A 20,052-nucleotide genomic window follows, 5' to 3' on the forward strand; every position below is an offset into this window, starting at 1 on the left:
GATGGTAGTGAAGCAGAAGTCAATTGTTTGATTGACTTCCCATTTCAATTCTCAGCTTTGTATCTGACAATGTATTAACAGGAAAAAAAATTGAGATCCACAATCTAGTTATTAGATTCTTCCCTCAGATTTCTGAATGGACATAGATCCCATGAATACAACCTCATTACCTTTTTTGCACTTAAAAAAAAATTAACTGTTGTATGTATTCTTACTGCAGTTTATAGTTTTTATTATTATGTATCGAATTGTACTGCTGCCATATAACAACAAATTTCTTAACATATGCTGGTGATCTTAAACCTGATTCTGATTCTGATTTTGGCCATCACCATAGGTAGAAAGATTTATAGACAAACTTCACTCCAGAAGTATGAGCACATCATACAAGCTGACATTTCAGTGATGGAAGACAACAGCGCTCTGATTTTTATACAATAAGTTAACACTATTGAATATATTGACTCTGAAAACAAATAAGTTTTGCACTGTGCTCGTTCTTTTGGGGATCCTGGTTAACTGGGCCATCAGTTAATCAGAGCAGTTGATTATTTGGGGTAACTCTTAAAGAACAAGACCAAATCGAGAATATACCCTGGATTCACTTAATTTTTTTGGGATAGTATACCGTTTAATTGGAGCAGGAGATTGTTGCTGAACTGATTCTAACTAATGTCAGTCACATGCACATGTGTCCGTTAGACACATTAACGGCAAACGTTTTTAAAATAGTGTCATTTGCATGTGCTTGTTCAAAAAGCAGTGATTTTTATCACTGATAGTTGGTGAGAAATAAGCGGTAAGACAATTCAGAACTATTCTGCTCACTGAGGTTTCAAGCGTTTAGACTTGGAGATGCAAGAAGTGGCTGGGAGTGAAAATGAAACGATTTCACTACTTCAGCCAGTGAGGAGTGACAAAGATTTTGAAGGAATTGACAATCGTCTTGAGTGTACAATGAAACTGAAGATTTAGGGGCTGCAATCATCAAAAGAATTGTATGAAAGCAGTCCATTATCTGCAGTAGATAGCTGTCTGCTTTGAATTTGTTCATGTACAGTCAATCAAAAGAACGTGGCAGTGTGCACTGAATGAATTCCTCCATCAAATCTATTAGGAACTAATACATAGTGCTATAGTACTATAATATGATTGGTAGTGTTCTAATTTGCTCTGCATTTCATTTAATTACATAATCTATTACACAATTAAAATTAATTTGTCTTTTTTATACCATTTTAAATATTTCTATGAAACTTTTGCTAATGGGGCAGCATCTTAATTGGGCCAAGATGTGCCCCAATTAACCAGAATGCATTGTATTTTTCATTATGAATATAAAATATATTTTTGAAAGAAAAAATAAGCTTAGAACCCAACCAAATACTGTCACTTACGCCACACTTATTCATTGTGTGCCATGTCATATGACGCAGGCCATCATGGTCTCATGACCATGATTGTTCCTAGCAAATTTTTGTACAGAAGTGATTTGCCATTGCCTTCTTCAGGGCAGTGTCTTTACAAGATGGATGACCCCAGCCATTATCAATACTCTTCAGAGATTGTCTGTCTGGCATCAGTGGTTGTGTAACCAAGAATGTGATATGTACCAGCTGCTCATACGATCATCCACCACCTACTCCCATGGCTTCATGTGACCCTGATTGAGAAGCTAAGCAGGTGATACACCTTACCTAAGGGTGACCTGCAAGCTAGAGGAGGAAAGGAGCGCCTTGCCCCTCCTTTGGTAGAGATGTATCTCCACCCTACCACCCTCATGGGTTACACCACAGTAGTGGGTTCAATTATAAGATTGATGAGAGTTTTGGCTGGGTGCATGGATGAGCGAAGTCTGGAGATATATGGTCCAGGTGCAGGTAGATGCAATCATCCAGCACACACTAGATGGGCTAAAGGGCCCATTTCTGTACTGTAGTTCTCTATGACTCCATGACAGTAAAGGATTGCACAATTCTATGTTGAAGTACAGCAGGCAACTACTCTCTGCTGGCCTAGCCATTGTATATTTTTCTGAAAAAAAAAACCAAATAATTTACCTGATTTTTGCTTGAGGAACTCCTCTGTATACAAAATAATTACCATATTACATCAGAGAACAACAGGGTCTGCACATCAATAAGGTATTTAATGAGTTCAACTGCTTTGTAGACTGTACTGTACCAATGTAGAACCTTTCTAAGTTGTACAGTGGAGTGTGACAAGTCCTCCTCTCATTACTACCATTGGGGAGGAGGTGCAGGAGCCTGAAGACCCAATTTTTTACTCTCTGCCATCAAATTTCTGAATGGTCCATGAACCCTTGAACACTACTTCATTCTTCCTTTTTTGTCATATTTATTGATTTTGTAATTTATATTATCAGTATCACATTTCTTGTTACTGACATGTGACATGATGCTTGCTATCTTGTAGCAGCAGTATTATGCATAAGAAATGTGATTCCAGTTCTGCTTCTGATAATATTGCACAGATTTAATTTTATTTTCCCCTGTGCCCAAAGAAGTGACATCTCTGAATTAGTAGCTTCGGACCAGACTACTCAGGTTAGTTGTTCCATGATGTGGAGCAGTTAGTCCGAATTTGGTGAGGTCAGATTTGGAATATTGTGTGCAACTCTGGTCACCTACCTTCTTCTTGGCCAGATAATAAACTTCCTTCATTTTCTTGCCCTTCTCTTTCTCTCTCTATCTCCATATTTTTCTCTTTTCGTGTCTCCCCTCCTCCTATTTTCATTCTCTCTATCCCTTGCTCTGTTCTCATTTTCTCTCTTACTCCCATTTTTCTCAATCTCAAGTTAATCTTCCATTTACTTCTTTTGCATCCTATCTTGTTCCTTTGTCTCGATTTCTCTCTATTTCTATTTATTATTTTGTCTTTCAGAATGTGTTCAAGAATAACATGTAGAGTTCAGCTGTTGTCTGATTTAAAAGTGAATGTTATTAACGTTGAGGAATTTGCAATGCAGTCATGGATGAGTTGACTGGTGAGGGTAAGCAATAGTGACAGAGAGCAATGCGGTGTTCAGAAGTTTGCAAGGATCAGTATATAAAGGGAACACTGCATTTTTGTCAAACCTGTACAGCGCCTAAGTGAAGTAGTCTTTCCATTTTAGCAGTGCAATAGATTGGAAAACAAACTTAGACTCACTGTCTTGACAATGTTCTAAATGAATCCTGATGTACAAAGTCGTGGATGGTATAAGCAGGCAAATTTATCCAACCCAAGATTTATTACTTTACCTAACAGAATAATTTATTGGAAAGGGATTTGAAAGGAAGACAATTTCACTGGGTGGATACAATGTTGGACAATGTAAGACTGAGTGTTAAGAAATAAGATTACTTTTATTTCTTTTATTTCCATCTATAACACATGACAGTGATAATGGGAAATGGGGTGTTGTTACTGAAGTAATATGCTGAGATGTGAATTCAAATCCCACCTGGACAGATGCATTTTGTCTGAATCTATTTTTTAATACTGGAAAATCTCTTTGCAAATAAAATGAACTGAAAAGAAACGCAAGGTATACAATCAACACACACAAAATGCTGGAGGAAGATATGCAATCCTTTGTTTTAACTTATTTCTTTAAAATGTCACTCACAACCACAGGACAATTAAGTCACTCAACAATCAACAAAGTAATTTTGAAGTACAATCGCTATTGTACTGCAGGGAAATGTGAAAGGAACTGTGTGCATTCAACAGGAGTTCAAAGTAAATTTATTATATAAGTATGTATACTTAACCATATACTGCCTTGAGATACTTCCTAAACTTTTGAGTGTGGGTCTTCCAGATTCTGTATTCAAAGGTTGCATGGTAATAAGGAGAGGGCATGTCCTGGGTCTTTAATGATGGATGAGACATCGCCTCTTGAAGTTGTCCTTGGTGGAAAGAGTTGTGTCTGTGAGGAGCTGGCTGAGTCTACAACCCTCTGCAGCCTCTTGCAATCCTGTATGTCAGAGGCTTCAAACCAATGTGATGCAATGATGCAACCATTTACAATGCCTCGAATTTCTGTTGCACTGTTTCAGGCAATTAAGAACTTTTGTAATTAAGTCATTGTGGAAAAGTAGGAATTTATGGCAAACAAGCTCCCAGAAACTGTAATGAGTTAATGGCTATTCCAGTGAGTCTGTACTCACTGGAATTTCAAAGGTTGCGTCGGGCATCTCAATGAAACCTTTCAAAATTGAAAGGCCTAGACAGAGTACCTGTGGAAGGGATGTTTCCCATGGTGGGGGAGTCTAGGACAAGAAGGCACAGCCTCAGGATAGAGGGGTGTCTATTTGAAATAGAGATGTGGAAATAGAAATTTCTTTAGCCGGGTGGTTGTGAATTTGTGGAATTTATTACCATAGGCAGTTGTGGAAGCCAGGTCATTAGGTGTATTTAAGGCAGAGCTTGGAAGGTTCTTGATAGGACACAACATCAAAGATTATGGGGAGAAAGCCAGGGAGTGGGACTGAGGAGGGAAGAAAAAGGATCAGCCATGATTAAATGGTGGACCAGACTCGATGGGCCAAATGGCCTGATTCTGCTCCTATCTCTTATGGTATTATGGGCACTTTATTAGGTACACCTATACACCTGCTTGTTAATATCAATATCTAATCAGTCAATTATGTGGCAGCAGCTCAATGCATAAAAGCATGTGGAAATGCTCAAGAGGTTCGGTTGCTGTTCAAAGTGAACATCAGAATGGGGAAGAAATATGATCTAAGTAACTTTGACCATGGAATGATTGTTGGTACCAGAGAGGATGGTTTGAGTCAAAAACAGCTGATATACAGTAATTTTCATGCTCAAAAGTCCCTAAAGAGAATGGTGTGACAAACAGATAACAAAATCCAGTGAATGGCAGTTCTGTGGGAAAAAAGTGCCTCCTCTGACAGGTCAGAGGAGAATGGCCAGACTGGTTCAAGACGACATCCTTTCCAGATCCACTTTATCCAGGCCTTTCAATATTCAATAGGTTTCAATGAAATTCCCCCTTACTCTTCCAAATTCCAGCAAGTACAGGCCCAGAGTCATCAATCCCTCCTCATACGATAACCCTTTCAGTCATGGAATCATTTTTGTGATCACCAGTAGGCTTTTGGAACGTAGGAAGAAACCAAAAGGAAAGCGATACACACACTGGAAGGAATGCACAAACTTGCTTACAGAGGGTGTCGAAACTCAACTCTGAACTTTGGCACTCTGAGCTCTAATAGTATTCCGCTAACCACTATGCTACTGCGCCACCTCAAGAAAGAAAGTTGGACAAGTTCATAAATGGGAAAGGTTTAGAAGATTGTGGACCAATTGCTGGCAAATGGACTAGCTTGGATGGGGCATCTTGGCTAGCACAGACCAGATGGGCCAAAGGGTCTGTTTTCATGCGGTACAACTCTACCTCAAGATGTGGGCCTCCATCAGTAAAATGTGATCCGTCATCTCCTTCTATGATCTGGATTCAGATCGAGTTTCTGAAAGCATCTGTGCACAGCCTGGCTGAATTTGCTGTCAGAATCAGAATCCGATTATCAACGTCACGGGAGATTCTGCAGATACTGGAGATCCAGAGCAATGCACACACAGTGATGGAGGAATTCAGCAGGTCATGCAGCACCCATAGAGAGGGAGTAAGCAGTTGACATTTTGGGCTGAGACCCTTCATCAGGACTGGAAAGGAAAGGGGGCAGAGGCCAGAATAAGAAGGGTGGGGAGGGAATACAGTCAGACAGGAGATAGGTGAGACCAGGTGAGGCAGAGTGTATCTGGGTGGGGGAAAGGGTTTGTAGTGAAAAGGATTCTAAAAGGAGAGGACAATGGATCATGGAAGAAAATGGAGGAGAAATGGAACCAGAGGGAGGTGAGAAGCAGATGAAAAGAAGAGAAGGGGTGAGAGGGTAACCAGAATGAGGAACCAAAACAGAGAGGAGGGAGAGGGTAAGAAATTAGCAGAAGTTCATGCCATCAGGTTGGAGGCTACTCTGACAGAATATGAGCTGGGCCTCATCCTAGAAGAGGCCATGAACAGTCATGTCAGAATGGGAATGTGACATTGAATTGAAATGGGTAGCCACTGTTAGATAAAAACACAAAATGCTGGCAGAACTCAGCAGGCCAGACAGCATCTGTGGGAGGAGGTAGTGATGACGTTTCGGGCCGAAACCCTTCATCAGGAGGGTTCAGACTCCTGATGAAGGGTTTCGGCCCGAAACGTCGTCACTACCTCCTCCCATAGATGCTGTCTGGCCTGCTGAGTTCTGCCAGCATTTTGTGGTTTTATTTATTTCCAGCGTCTGCAGATTCACTCGTGTAGCCACTGTTAGATCCTGCCTTTGACTGTAGATTGAGAAAACTGACTTTTATTGCATGAAATGCGTTGTCTTGTAGTAGCAATACAGCACAAAAACACAAAATTGTGATAAAATTACAGAAATAAATAAACAATGCGTTAAAAAGGCATAATGAAGTCATGTTCATGGGTTCATGGATGGTTCAGAAATCTGCTGGTGGAGGAGAAGAAACTGTTATTGAATCATTGATTGTGGGTCTTCAAGGTCCTGCACCTCCTCCACAGTGATGGTAATGAGAAGAGGGAACATCCTAGATACTAAAGTTTATAACCCTCCTGAACGTGCTGTATCAATCTAATTTGTTGTTGATTTGAAGACTCAAGTTGTGCAGAGAGTGGTTTGGTTGATGTGTGAAGACCATTTTCTGAGCAATTTTCTACAGAATCAGTGTGGATAAAATAGTAGAATAATTAATAAGGTATTTGTTATTTATTTAATTGACAGTAAGATTTTGTCATTATGTGAGTCAGTATGTTTTTATTTAATTAATAATTTATTTTTATTTTTTTCCAGTTTTATTCTCTTAATAAGTATTTATATTTTCCTGATTTTTGTCCCTTATTCATCCTGATTTGTATTAGTACCTCTTGGGATTGAGATAGAACTAATGAGTTATTCTTAGGTCACTGTTAATATGGTTCCTAGAGGAGCAGATGACAGCATGTGGGAGGTAGGTAAGACTCCTGTATAAGCAAGTTGTCCCCTTGTGTCGGAGACTCTTCTATTTTCTGCAGCATGTTTAATTATCCCAGACCTCAATTAAATATTGGTCCAGAACTTCCTGGAAAATGCTGAGAGTTTGGCAGGGCTGTAATGCTGTCATCTCTCAGCTGACCTGCCACTATGTTCGGTATTCCTGCATGAAGGTGAAGGTTAGCCCCACCAATTCCTTAATCAGTCTCCACTGCCAGATTCCTTGTGGAGATGAACAGTAAACTGACATGAACTTCATCAGTCTCAGCTCAAAATGTCAACTCTTTATTCCTTTCCATAGAAGCTGCCTGACCTGTTGAGTTCCTCCAGCATTTTGTGTGTCTCACTCTGGGTTTCCAATATTTACAAAATCTCTTGTGTTTGTGATGTATAAACTCACTTAATTTCCACAGCATCTGTTAAATCTCTGTCACTTTACAGTTGTTGAAGGAACAACAACTCCATTCATTTGTCTGAAGAGGAATGAACACAAGGGAGTTAGTGTTAAATTCCCTTTTATTGAATCAATTAAGTTAGTTTAAATGATTTTTCAATTATTTTAAACTCTTTTAAAGTACATTTTCCCATTTTAACATCTATTAAAATTGTTTAACATTCTTTTGATTTAAACAGGTTACCAGGACATTCAGAAATATTCATCATCTTTGAGCAGATTTGACAGCGAACTAAGTGCAGGGTGCAACTTCGCTGTCAGCCGACTCTTTTTGCTGATTTGCTCGAAGTATTAAATTTTAATCACTCTTGTGTTGATATTAAAAACAATGGGTCCATAATTCCCTGTCAGTGGTAATGTAGGTATAAATGGGGAGGTGATAAAAATACACACTTCAATGGTCAGGACATGGAGTATAAGCAATGATGTTTAACTTTGCATAACATTGGTTAGACCACACTTAGATTATCATGTGTAGTTCTGGCCACCGCATTACGGGATGTATGTGATTCTGCCAGAGAGAGAATGGAGCATATCCACCAGCACATTAGATTGTTTAGAGGACATTGGTAATGGGAGGGATGGGATAGTACAAGTTTGTTGTCATTCAATCGTACACATGAATATCAGCAAATGTTCCTGCAGACCAAGGTGTACTGTGGTAATTTTGTATTATGCTGTACTGCTGCCACAAAAAAAACTAATTTTATTACAAATGTGAGAGATGATAAAACTGATTCTGATATGGGTCTCTATTGTGGACTGAGAGTGGGAAGGAGACAAGGAGAGGGGTATTGTGTTTGGGTAATGGGGAAAGGGAGAACAGAGGGAATGGGAAGCATGAGAGAGTCATTCTGTAATGATAAATAAACCAATTGTTTGGAATGAAATTACCTTGCCTGGTGTCTCAGGGCTGGGAATGTCTGCACCCATGCTATCCTATCTCTGGCACTCTTCTCTGCCTCATGTCCTATACCCCTCCCACAGTGTTGCACTCTCGACATTCCCAACGTCCTTTGCTCCCACCTGATTTACCAATTTGCTCTCCACTCCACGTTGACAAATATAGTATTGTGCAAAGGTCTTAGGTACCCTAGCTATACATATATATGTGCCTAAGATTTTCACACAGTATTATAACTCACACACATAACATATAAAGTAATTTTATCACAAGCAAGATAATGAATATAAGGTGCTTTCCACCACAGAGCAGTTTCTATACCATGTAGTGATGCAGCTTGTCAGGATGCCCTCTACTGTGCATCTATGGAATGACATGAATATGGATGTACAAAGTCCAGCTCTCTTCAAAGTCGAGTTGAAGAGGAAGAAGGTGCACCCAAAACGTTGAGTATGGGCCTTCAAGCTCCTGCACTGCTTGCAGAAAGTAAATGTTGTTGAGTCTGGTGATCTTTGATCTATGATCCTGCTGCTGATTCAGAACCCATAGTATTTTAGAGAGCAAATCTACACTCACGAATCTGTAATTAAATTTGATCTTATTCCATGGGTCAACGGTAACGTGTGGGGTGGTGGGTGGTGCTCAATACTAGCAGCAAGTTCTCATAAGAATTAGGCCATTTGATGGGTAGTCAAAGCTGCCCAATGTATCAATGGCATCAGCCGGCCTGTCAGAACAGACATATGTGCAGAAAGGTGCCAGAAAAGGACCAGGAACAGCCTGAAAGATCCTACGCACACTGCTCATGGACTGTTTGTCTAAGCCCCATCATGGAGGAGGCTACGTAGTATCCACAGCAGGAGCACCAGACTCAAAACCATTTACTTTCCCCAAGCAGTAAGGCTGATCAACACCTCCACCCACTAACCCACCCCTCCAACCACTACTTTATCATTTCCTGTAAGAGTCACCTGATGTACAGACATTCCTGTGCCTAGCATCACTTTATGGAGATACAATGAATTTATGTATATGAGCTATCTTATGTACTTAGATTAATTGTCTGTGTTTTTAAATTATTATTGTGTTCTTTATCTTAATGTTTTTTTGTGCTGCAATGGATCCAGAGTATTTCATTCTCCTTTACACTCATGGACTGGAAATGACATTAAACAAGCTTGAATCTTGAATTTGAGCCCTGGTGCCGGCTGCACCTTTTTACAATATTATGGCTAAACTCCTATCCCAGTGACATTCCCTGCATGAACACCATGATCCTCACCTCAGAATCAGAATCAGGTTTATTATCACTGACATATATTAGTTTTATGGCAGCAGTACAGTGAAGTACATAAAAAATTAATTTAGAATAAAAAATGTTAAAAAATAAATCATGCAAAAAGAGAGTAAAATGGTGAGGTAAAGTGAGGTATATTGATTTTCCTCATTCAGTACTTGGCTTGAATATTCTCAATGACAGAACCTCCATGACCCTCTTAGGTATGAAATACTGAAGATTCAAAAGTTCATTTTATTGTCAAAGTATGCTTGTACAATACAACCCTGATATTTGTCTACTCCTTGGGCAAGGTGTAGCACCAACATCAGGGTAGATGGTCATACGAGCAGCTGGTGCAGAGCACACATCCGGGTTACATGACCACTGACGCCAGGCAAACAATCTTTGAAGTGTGTGGATAATGGGTGGGGTCACCCTTCTTGTAAAGACACTGCCCAGAAGAAGTCACAGCAAAGCTATAGAACTTTTGTAGAAAAATTTGCCAAGAACAGTCACGGCCATGGATAGACCATGATCGCCCATGTCATACGACACAGCGTATGATGATGAAGATGATGATGTAGTATAGCTGGCTCTGTACTTCTGTAGTTTCCTTATCTCTGAGCCAAAGATGTCATGACAAGACTGTCTTTGTAACTTCACAGACCACTGATATCAGATAAAACTCTGTTATCTAATCAGCTACAACTAGATTGTAGTATGAAGTAGAAATACACGGTCTCCAGTGCTTTACTTATTTCCTTAGCGAGGTCCTTCTGGCCCATAGAGCTGCACAGCCCCAGCAACCCCTGACCATCCTGATTTAACTCTAACCTAAACATGGGATAATTTACAAGGTAAGTTAACCCACCTGGTACATCTTTGGACTAGCCTCCTTCCCCTCCCCCTCACCTTTTAATTCTGGCATCTTCCCCTTTCCTTTTCAGTCATGATGAAGCGCCGTGGCCTGAACCATCGACTATTTATTCATTCCCAGCCGCCTGACCGGCTGAGTTCCTCCAGCACTTCGTGTGTGTTGCTTTGAAATAATACATAACGTGCTTTTCTTTTGCTGGTAGCAAACCTGATTGCGTGCTGGTACAATATCCCAAATACTCCAGTGTTGGCCAATGGGACCTTCTATGTGGCGTCTTATTAAAGGCACTTATTAGTCTGTCTGCACTGCATTCTTCCTGTAGCTATAACACTATATTTTGCAATCTGTTTTTGTTTTTAAAACTTCAGTGTATTATGTATGAACGGCATGTGTTGTGGCTATTTGTAAACAAATCAAAACCACTCAGAGACTAAGCACGGGGGTCGGGGGGGGGGTGGCATTGAAACTTTGTGACGCACACCACAATGACAAAGTTCACAGTCGAAAATCCTTTGTTACAAGCCATCAAAGAAGAACAATCTTGTTAAAATTTAAAAAACTAACGAAATCAGAACTAGCAAAATATCGAAGTAAGCAGTCTAAGCATATTCAAAATGTACTTTAGTATTAGCACTAAGCATATTTAAACACTACCGGTCAACAAAGAAATGTCATTTCCAGGCATAACCCCTAACCAGACTAAAATGAACTAAAGACAAAGAATGAATGTGTGACTATACTCTCTGCGCTACTACGCCCCAACAAATTATCTATAATAAATGTGCAAAACAAAATACAACACAGACAGAAAACAGATATGTGGCTCCTACAACATGCAAGAAAAAAGGTTTTCACTATATCTCAGTACATATGACAAGAAGAAACAAATGCCACTAACAAATTTGTCAAACGTTATTTCCCTTTTATAATCTTTGTTATCCCTGTCAAACCTTATTACCAGTTTCAAAGCACCTTAATAGATTCCAGCATTTTTTTCCACTACTAATAGCAATCTGCTCCACACGTATATAGAAAAGGAAAAGCTCTTTTCTGCCCTGGCATGCTAGCGTAGCAGCTGGAACAATAGCTTTGCAGTGCCAGCGATCACCGATCTAGGTTCGATCCCCACTGCTGTCTGCAGTGAGTTTGTACATTCTCCCTGTGACCATATATGGCTCACCTGGAGGCTTCAATGCCCTTCCATGTTGCTAACACCTACAGTTAGGATTAGTGAGTTCTTGGCTGGCTGTGTCGGTGCCAGAAGCATGGCGATAATCCTTGGACTGTGTCAGTCGTCGTCACAAAGTGATGCATATCACGGTATGTTTCGATGTACATGTGACAGGTCAAGCTAATCTTTCATGTTTCTTTCTTTCAATCTATTCCAACTATAGTAACTTAATCATTCAACTTTATTCATTATCCCTCCATACGAAGACCCCACCAAAGCTCAATTGATCTCAGTATTGAAGAAATTTATATTTGTCTGCATCCACAGATTACTGGGGAAATAAATTGAAAAATATACAATCTCCTTTCTTTGTGTTGCATTCAATCTATCAAAAATGATTATACAGGGCAAAAAAAGATGTTGATTCCTGAATAAATCACGAACCCCAACTCAGGGTGTTTGCAATATGGAAAAGCACTGAAGCCTCCAGGAGAACCCCAAACAGTGTACCTTATGTATTTTGAGCTGCTGATCATGAAAATCACAATAAAATTCCCCTATTTGCCTATATTTATTTCAATTCATAATTCAAGTCAGAATAACTGATGCTAAAATTAATATAGACACTTTTGTTGTTTCACAAATCAAACAGGTCATCAATGACAGGCAATTCAAAGAACTTCTTGTGGGACCAAAGAAAATCACATTGAAGGTATTCAAGGATGTTGCTAAAATATTTTGTGGCAACTACAGAGCACCGAGGTATGCGCAGCTGGTTGACAACATGCTTCAGGCATACAAAACCATGAAATGCAACATGTCACTAAAGACTGATTTTCTGCAGTCTCATTTAGAGTTCTTCCCTGACAATCTTGGTGCTGTCAGTGATGAGCATGATGAAATGTTTCACCAGGACGCTGTAGTCATGGAGAAACAGTATCAGGATAACCGAATCCATCGATGCTGGCTGATTATTGTTGGATAAGTGAGAAGCCTCAGGGACCGAATACAAATGAAATTCATCAACAAAACATTTTTAGCTCAGTTGAACTATTCCAAAGTGTCAACACCTTTATGCAATTAAATGCATTAATATTCAATAAAAGTTAATTTCTTCCTTCTGCAAATTCATACGTGATGCAAGTGGTCTGAAATAATATTTGTGTTCAACTTCAAGCAGTCTATCACAAGCAAAAAAAAGTTCTGAGGATGCAACACTTCTGAAAAAAATGTCCAGTGCTACTTTTACCTCTGAGCTTATTGCCTGTCAACCAAACTCCCAGCTCATGTTACCTCATTCCTTCCATCTTTTGTTTCTATTAATTGTGTCACCTATAGAACTCATCAAACACCTCAAAGAATTAAATAGCATAATACTTCACATCCACTTTGCCAATGAACTCATCAACCAAGTTGACTGAATTGATTAGACAAGACCTACCCTCACAAATCTATATTGATTATTGATCAGTAGATATTTAATGAGCTATTTAAATAGACAAAAATTCTCTGATGTTAGATTTATGATACATTCCCAACATTAATATTAAATAAATTTTAATTATTTAATTAACATTTTTGAGATACAGCGTGGAACAGGCTCTTCTGGCCCTTAAGACCACCCAGCAAACCCCACTTTAACCTTAGTCTAATCACAGGACAATTTACAATGAAGAAATCAATTGCTAACTGGTACGTCTTTGGATTGTGAGAGGAAACACACTGGAGGAGCCCCACATTGTTGCACGGTGAATGCACAAGGTCCTTACAGGCAGTGCCAGGTATTGAACCCGGATCACCTGTACCGTAATGCGTTGTGCTAACTTCTATACTATAATGCCACAGTCTACTGTCACTGCGGGATTTGTATGTGTCCAGTACAAAGAAGCAGGCAGGAAAAATCATTGTGAACACTACCCACCTAGCAAAACCCCTTTTCCAAAATCTCCCTTCTGGAAAACTCTCTAGGGCGATTAAAGCAAAACCTTCATCCATTTTTGGAATATTTATTTATTTGATATAATTTGGTTTACTCTGGGCCTCATATGCTTTCTTATCAAAATGAATAAACTAATGTGTGTTGGTTTCCAATAATAGGTGTAACTCTAATATTTTGCAACATGAGAAATTCTGAATCCTCAATCACTTCACCTAGCACTTATAATTTACCTGGAATATATGCCATGAAATCCCAAAGTTTGTTTTATTCTGAAGTTTAAGATTATTCCCTGGATCATAGGAGATTGAAAGGTGATCAGATAAATGTGTAAAGTACTTGACCTATCAAATGTATAAAAAATCAATAGCGACAGAGACAGGGTCTTTGGTCTTATTCCTGGGGTGGGGGGTGGGATACTAAAAACAACAGGGCATAGGTTTAAGATCAGAGGTGAGATGTTTTAAAGGGACATCAGAGGAAGCTTCTTCACACAATGCATAATATATATTTGGAATGAGCTGCCTGAAATAGTGATTGATACAGGCACACTGGCAACACTTAAAAGGCATCTAGATAATTACTTGAATTGGAGAGGTGGAGAGGGCTATGGGCCAAATGCTGTCAGACGGGACTAGCTCACCGCTCAAAATGGATGTATTGGTTTGAAGGGTCTGCTTCTGTGCTGTATGACTTGATAGCTCATAATTGGTATTATTTTTATTCATGTAAAAACTGCATATTTTATAGATTCCCCCTTGAAGTATTTCTGGGGTCCCTGAAACTCTTGATGCTGTTATCTTACTCCAGTGTAAAGCCAGATAGAAACTGCATTCCTGACAATTCATCTCTTTATCTTTTATTATAATCTTGCTTCCACTCATTATAATTAAAGATACAGGAATGAATAGTCAAGAATTCAGTTTCTACCTGGCTTTCCACTGGAGTAAGGTGACAGCACCAATAGTTTTGTGGATCCCAGATATACTTCAAGGGGGTAACTATAATATATATCATATTTATATTGGTTAAAAATATCTTACCTCCACTCATTGGGGTGTATGGGGTGGCCAGGAAGGTGTAGCATCTCTAGTGAAGGGGTTGTTATGTCCATTCCAGGGCAGCTAACTCACCTTTGGTCCCCAGTGGACACTCAGCTTTCACCTGTAGGTGTTTGCATGTAACAGCAGCTACATCTGGTAACTCCACATCGGCAGGTGGGCTAAACCAGATGAGGGTAGCTGGCAAATTCAGGTGAGAGAGGGAGATGCTTGTGCTAGCGTGTGAAGTTAGTTCCGTCAGATGAGGCAGACGTGATCTAGAGAGAGATCCAATGGCTAGGAAGGAGGTACTGCAACCTCCGTGGAAAAGAAAGGGCATGACAAGGCACAGAAGACATTATGGCCACCCACTGCAAACAAGGAAAACCCCAGTTTGTGATGCTTGCATGTACACTGGACCTGGATTTCTGAGGTCGAGAGAGTGAACTGCCCCAGTGCAACAGCTTTTACACTTTAAAAAATCTCCCACATAGGTCTCCTGAAACTGTTGGACATGATAGATGATCACCACCTCCACTCATAATTAAGTGGCACATAATCTCCTTTTCAGTACATATTTATACTGTATTAAAAGTGTCAGCCACTGACCATGCAAGAGGTATTATTATGGAATACAAATGTTCCATCTGCATATCATCACAATCAAGACTGTGAGCTCAGCCCCCTGCTCAGCTCACTTTATAATGAGGATTTTGTGGCTAAATACAATTCCAATACCGTATTTAAGTTTGCAGATGACACCACTGCTGTTGGCCAAATCAAAGGTGGTGAGAAATCGACACATAGAAGGGAGACTGAAAATCTGGTTGAACAGTGTCAAAACAGCAACTTCCCACTCAACATCAGCATAACATACAACATATTATGTTGAAGATGGTGCCGGCGAGCAACGTGACTAATGGTGAAGTCCTGCAGACAGTTCATAAAACTACTTCTTTTTCTCCTTCTTTTAAATATACGATAAGATATTGGAGCAGAATTAGGTAATTTGGCCCATCAAGTCTGCTCCACAATTTTATCGTGGCTAATCCAATTTTTCTCTCAGCCCCAGTCTCCAGCTTTCTCCTTTTATCCCTTCATGCCCAGATCAATCAAGGATCTATCAACTTCTGACTTAAGTATACATAAAGACTTGACCTACACAGCTGCCTATAACAAAGAAATCCACAGATTCACCAACTTCTGGCTAAAGAAATTCCTCCCCATCTCATTTCCAAAAAGACATTCCTCTATTCTGAGGCTATGACTCTCCACATCCACTCTATCAAGGCCTTTCACTATTCAATTGGCTTCAATGAGGTGACCCCTTATTCTTCTGAATTCTGGTGAATACAGGCCCAAAGACATCAAACACACTTCATATGACAAGCCATTCAACCTGGAAACATTTCTGTGAGCCTCCTTTGAACCCTCTCCAGGTTCAGCACATCCTTTCTAAGATAAGGGGCACAAACCTGCTCGCAATACTCCAAATGAGGCCTCACCAGTGCTTTATAAAGTCTCAACATTACATCCTTGCTTTTATATTCTAATCCCCTTGATATGAATGCTAACATCGCATTTGTCTTCCTCATCAGACTCAATCTGCAAATTAATTTTGGGGGAATCCTGCACAAAGACTCCCAAATACCTTTGCATCTCAGTTTTTTTTTTAAATTTTCTCTCCATTTAGAAAACAGTCAGTCCTTTCATTTCTTCTACCAAAAAATTCCCCACACTATATGCCATTTCTTTGCCCATTCTCCTAATCTGTCTGCCCTTCTATAGCCTCTCTACTTCCTCAAAACTACTTGCCCCCTCTAGCTATTTTAATGTTGTCGGCAAACTTTACAACAAAGACATCAATTCTGTCATCCAAATCATTGAGATATAACATAAAATGAATCGGTCCCAACACAGACCTCTGAATTCAACGTGGTTAAGAGTGAGTTTGAGAAAGGAGTATTCCTCCTAATGTTGGAGTGCAAACTCATGATCGGCTCAAATTCCCCAACCAACTTTCTGATTAAAGCCCCTAGCAAGATTGAAATCAACGAGGACGAGAACGGAAGGTGAATGGGTGTTCAGCACCATCTGCCTGTGCTTGACCAGTCTCCCTCTCCCTCTCGTACACCACTGCTGGAAGAAGGTGCAGGAATCTTGGCTCTTGGGCAAGGTTAGATTGACAGTTTGTGGATTGGAATCATTTTTAGTGAGCTCTGCAGTTCTTATTATATGTGCTTCTGGTTTCTGGTTACTTCTTTTTTACTGCTATTTTGCATGATTTTGTTCAGGGGGGACCAACTCTGTGGCCTGCAGTCAACCAACAATACAGTGCAAAATTGAATTGAACTGAACTAAACTGAACACTCCTCGGCTGTTTCTATGACTCTGACTTTTGATGCTTAATATTCTGGGTACTTCTTTATTTTCTCCACTTGGAACCTTACATAGATAAGGTATATCATCAACATTCCTTGGAATGTAAACGATTGAGGGATGATTTGATAGAGTTATACAAAATTATGAGGGGTGTAGATAGAGTAAATGCAAGCAGGCTTTTTTTCCCACTGAGGTTGGGTGGGACCACAACCAGAGGTCACAGGTTAAAGATGAAAGGTGAAAAGTTTAAGGGGAACATGAGGGGAAACGTCTTCATTCAAAGGATTGTGGTATTGTGAAGTGGCTGCCAGCACAAGTAGAGCATGCAAGCTAGTTTTCAATTTTGAAGAGAGGTTTGGATAGGTACATGGATGGTATGGAGGGCTATGGTCTCTGTGCAGGTCAATGGGAGCAGGCAGTTTAAATGGTTTCGGCATGGATTACTTAGGCCAAAGGGCCTGTTTCTGTGCTGCACTTTTCTATGACTCTGTGACCCTGGGAGAGAAAGAAGGTGGGCAACACCTGGGATAACTGAAAAGACTGGTCCAGGTTAGAGGACTCTAGCAAGCCGCTGTCAGTGACCTATGCCCCATTAGTGGTGATGGTCTTAAGTAAGCAAGCAAGTAAATGCCTGAAGCATTCCCTCTGGAAGTGATTCCATCTTTGAAACAATTTCTAGACAAAGAGACTCCTCTTGAATTTTATGTTGAAAATACTTCAGTATCACACAGTAGCACACACAAAATGCTGCAGGATCTCAGTAGGTCAAGCAGTGTCTCTTGAAATGAATAAGTAGGCAATCTTTTGGGCCGAGACCCTTCTTCGGGACTGGAAAGGAAGGGGGAAGGTGCCAGAATAAAAAGCTGTTCTGAGGGGAAGGAGGATAACTGGAAGATTATAGGTGAAGTCAGGTATATAGGAAATATAAAGGCTGGAGAGAAAGGACTCTCTTAGGAGAGGAGAGTGAAATAAACAGGAAAAAATCTGCAGATTCTGGAAATCCAAAGCAACACTCATAAAGCCTTGAAGGAACTCAGCAGGCCAGGCAGCATCTATGGAAATGAGTAAACAGCTGATGTTTCAGACTGAGTCCTTCATCAGGATGGGTGAAAGGTCCTGATCAGTCCTAAGGAAGGGTCTTGGCCCAAAATGTTGACCGTTTACTCTTTTCTATCGATGCTGATTCATCAAGAGAAGAGAATGGGCCATAGGAGAAAGGGAAGGAGGAGTGGAGGGATCCCGGGGGAGATGCCTGGAAGCTGACAAGAGGTAGGATTCCAAAGTGGGGAATAGAAGAAGGGAGGGAGTGGGGAAAAATAGTGGTAGGAGATATTGATATTCATGCCATCAGGTACGGTTCCTTTCATGTCTGGACACTTTGTAGTGCTGACACAGTGTTAAAATCCTTATCAGGTTATTTTGCACAATATACAGTATAAGAAGATTTGTGTTATCGGAACCAAGCACACTGCCTCTCAGGTAAACCCAGATTAAATCAACACTTCTCAATGGAGAGGAGACTTGGGATTTGCTGAATGTTTTCATTAGTCATCATGTGATGTCAAGTCGAGCTGGGAACGGATGGAGGAATTATCGCTAAGGTGCATTGACAGCCTCACATGAAGTGAGATGCATAAACACAAGTGATCCTGCAGATGCTGGAAATCCAAAGTCACATACACAAGATGCTGGAGGAACTCAGCAGGGTGGGGATCATCTATGGAAATGAATAACCAGTCAAAGTTTTGGGCCAAAACCTTTCTTCAGGATTGGAGAGAAGGGGGAAAGATGAAAGAATATGATGGTAGAGGGAGGGGGAAGGAGGACAAGCTAGAAGAAAATTGGTGAAACCCGGCCAGTTTGGGAGGGAGGGATGAAGTTGAAAGGTGAAAAGTGCAAAAGGTTAAGGCAGGAGGGGAAGGAATGTAATAGGAGAGGAAATTAGATCATGGGAGAAAGGGAAGGAGGAGGGGCTGATAGGCAGGTGAGGTGAACAGGTAAGAGGCCAGAGTGGGAAAATAAAGAAAAGGGAATGGGAAGGGGGTAATTGGAAGTTGGAGAAAGTGGGAGGTAGTCAGCTTTGATGGATCCTATAATCCATAGTGAAACTGAAACCCTTCTGTGAAAGAAGAGAGTGAAAATTCCAACACCTGCTGCAAACACTCATTGCTTCAGGATTCATCATACCAACTGCATCATTATACTGGGGGAGCCTCCATTAGCAAAACACTAATGTCATCATTATCGATTGCTGCCTGTGAGTTACCGGCACCTTTAGTCTATCTCACATCCACATCCCTGCCACATTCGTTTACAGACAGGCAAGTGATACCAAATTTCTTTTCTGTGATATTTTAATTGAAAACTGTCAGTAGATTGAGGAACAAATCAAAGCAATGCATTGCATTTTAAATAAAGCACGAAACAACAAATTGTGATGAATTTCATTCTTTGAACAATGTTTGCCCTTTTTATCTAAATAGAAACATTCGCAGAAGTATTACTGTGGAAGGATTGAGTCAGTGTTGAGGAAGGCAAATGCAATATCAGCATTCATTTCAAGACTAGAATATAAAAGCAAGGATGTAATGTTGAAACTTTATAAGGCACTGGTGAGGCCCTTGGATTATTGTGAGCTGTTTTGGGCTCCTTATCTTAAAAAGGATGTGTTGAATCTGTAGAGGGATCGAGGATATTCACAAAAATGATTCCTGGATAGAAAGGTTTGTTACATGAAGAGCATTTGATGTTTCTGGACCTGTACTCACTGGAATTCAGAAGAATGAGGGGTGACCTTATTGAAACCTATCAAACATTAAAAAGCCTCAAAAGAGTGGATGAGGAGAAGATGCTTCCTATGGTAGGGGAATCTAGGATCAAAGGACACAGACTTAGAATAGAGGGGTGTCCTTTTAGAACAGAGATGACGAGGAAATCCT

The sequence above is a fragment of the Hemitrygon akajei genome, chromosome 17 (assembly GCF_048418815.1).
Source record: "Hemitrygon akajei chromosome 17, sHemAka1.3, whole genome shotgun sequence".
NCBI classification, from domain to species: Eukaryota; Metazoa; Chordata; class Chondrichthyes; order Myliobatiformes; family Dasyatidae; genus Hemitrygon; species Hemitrygon akajei.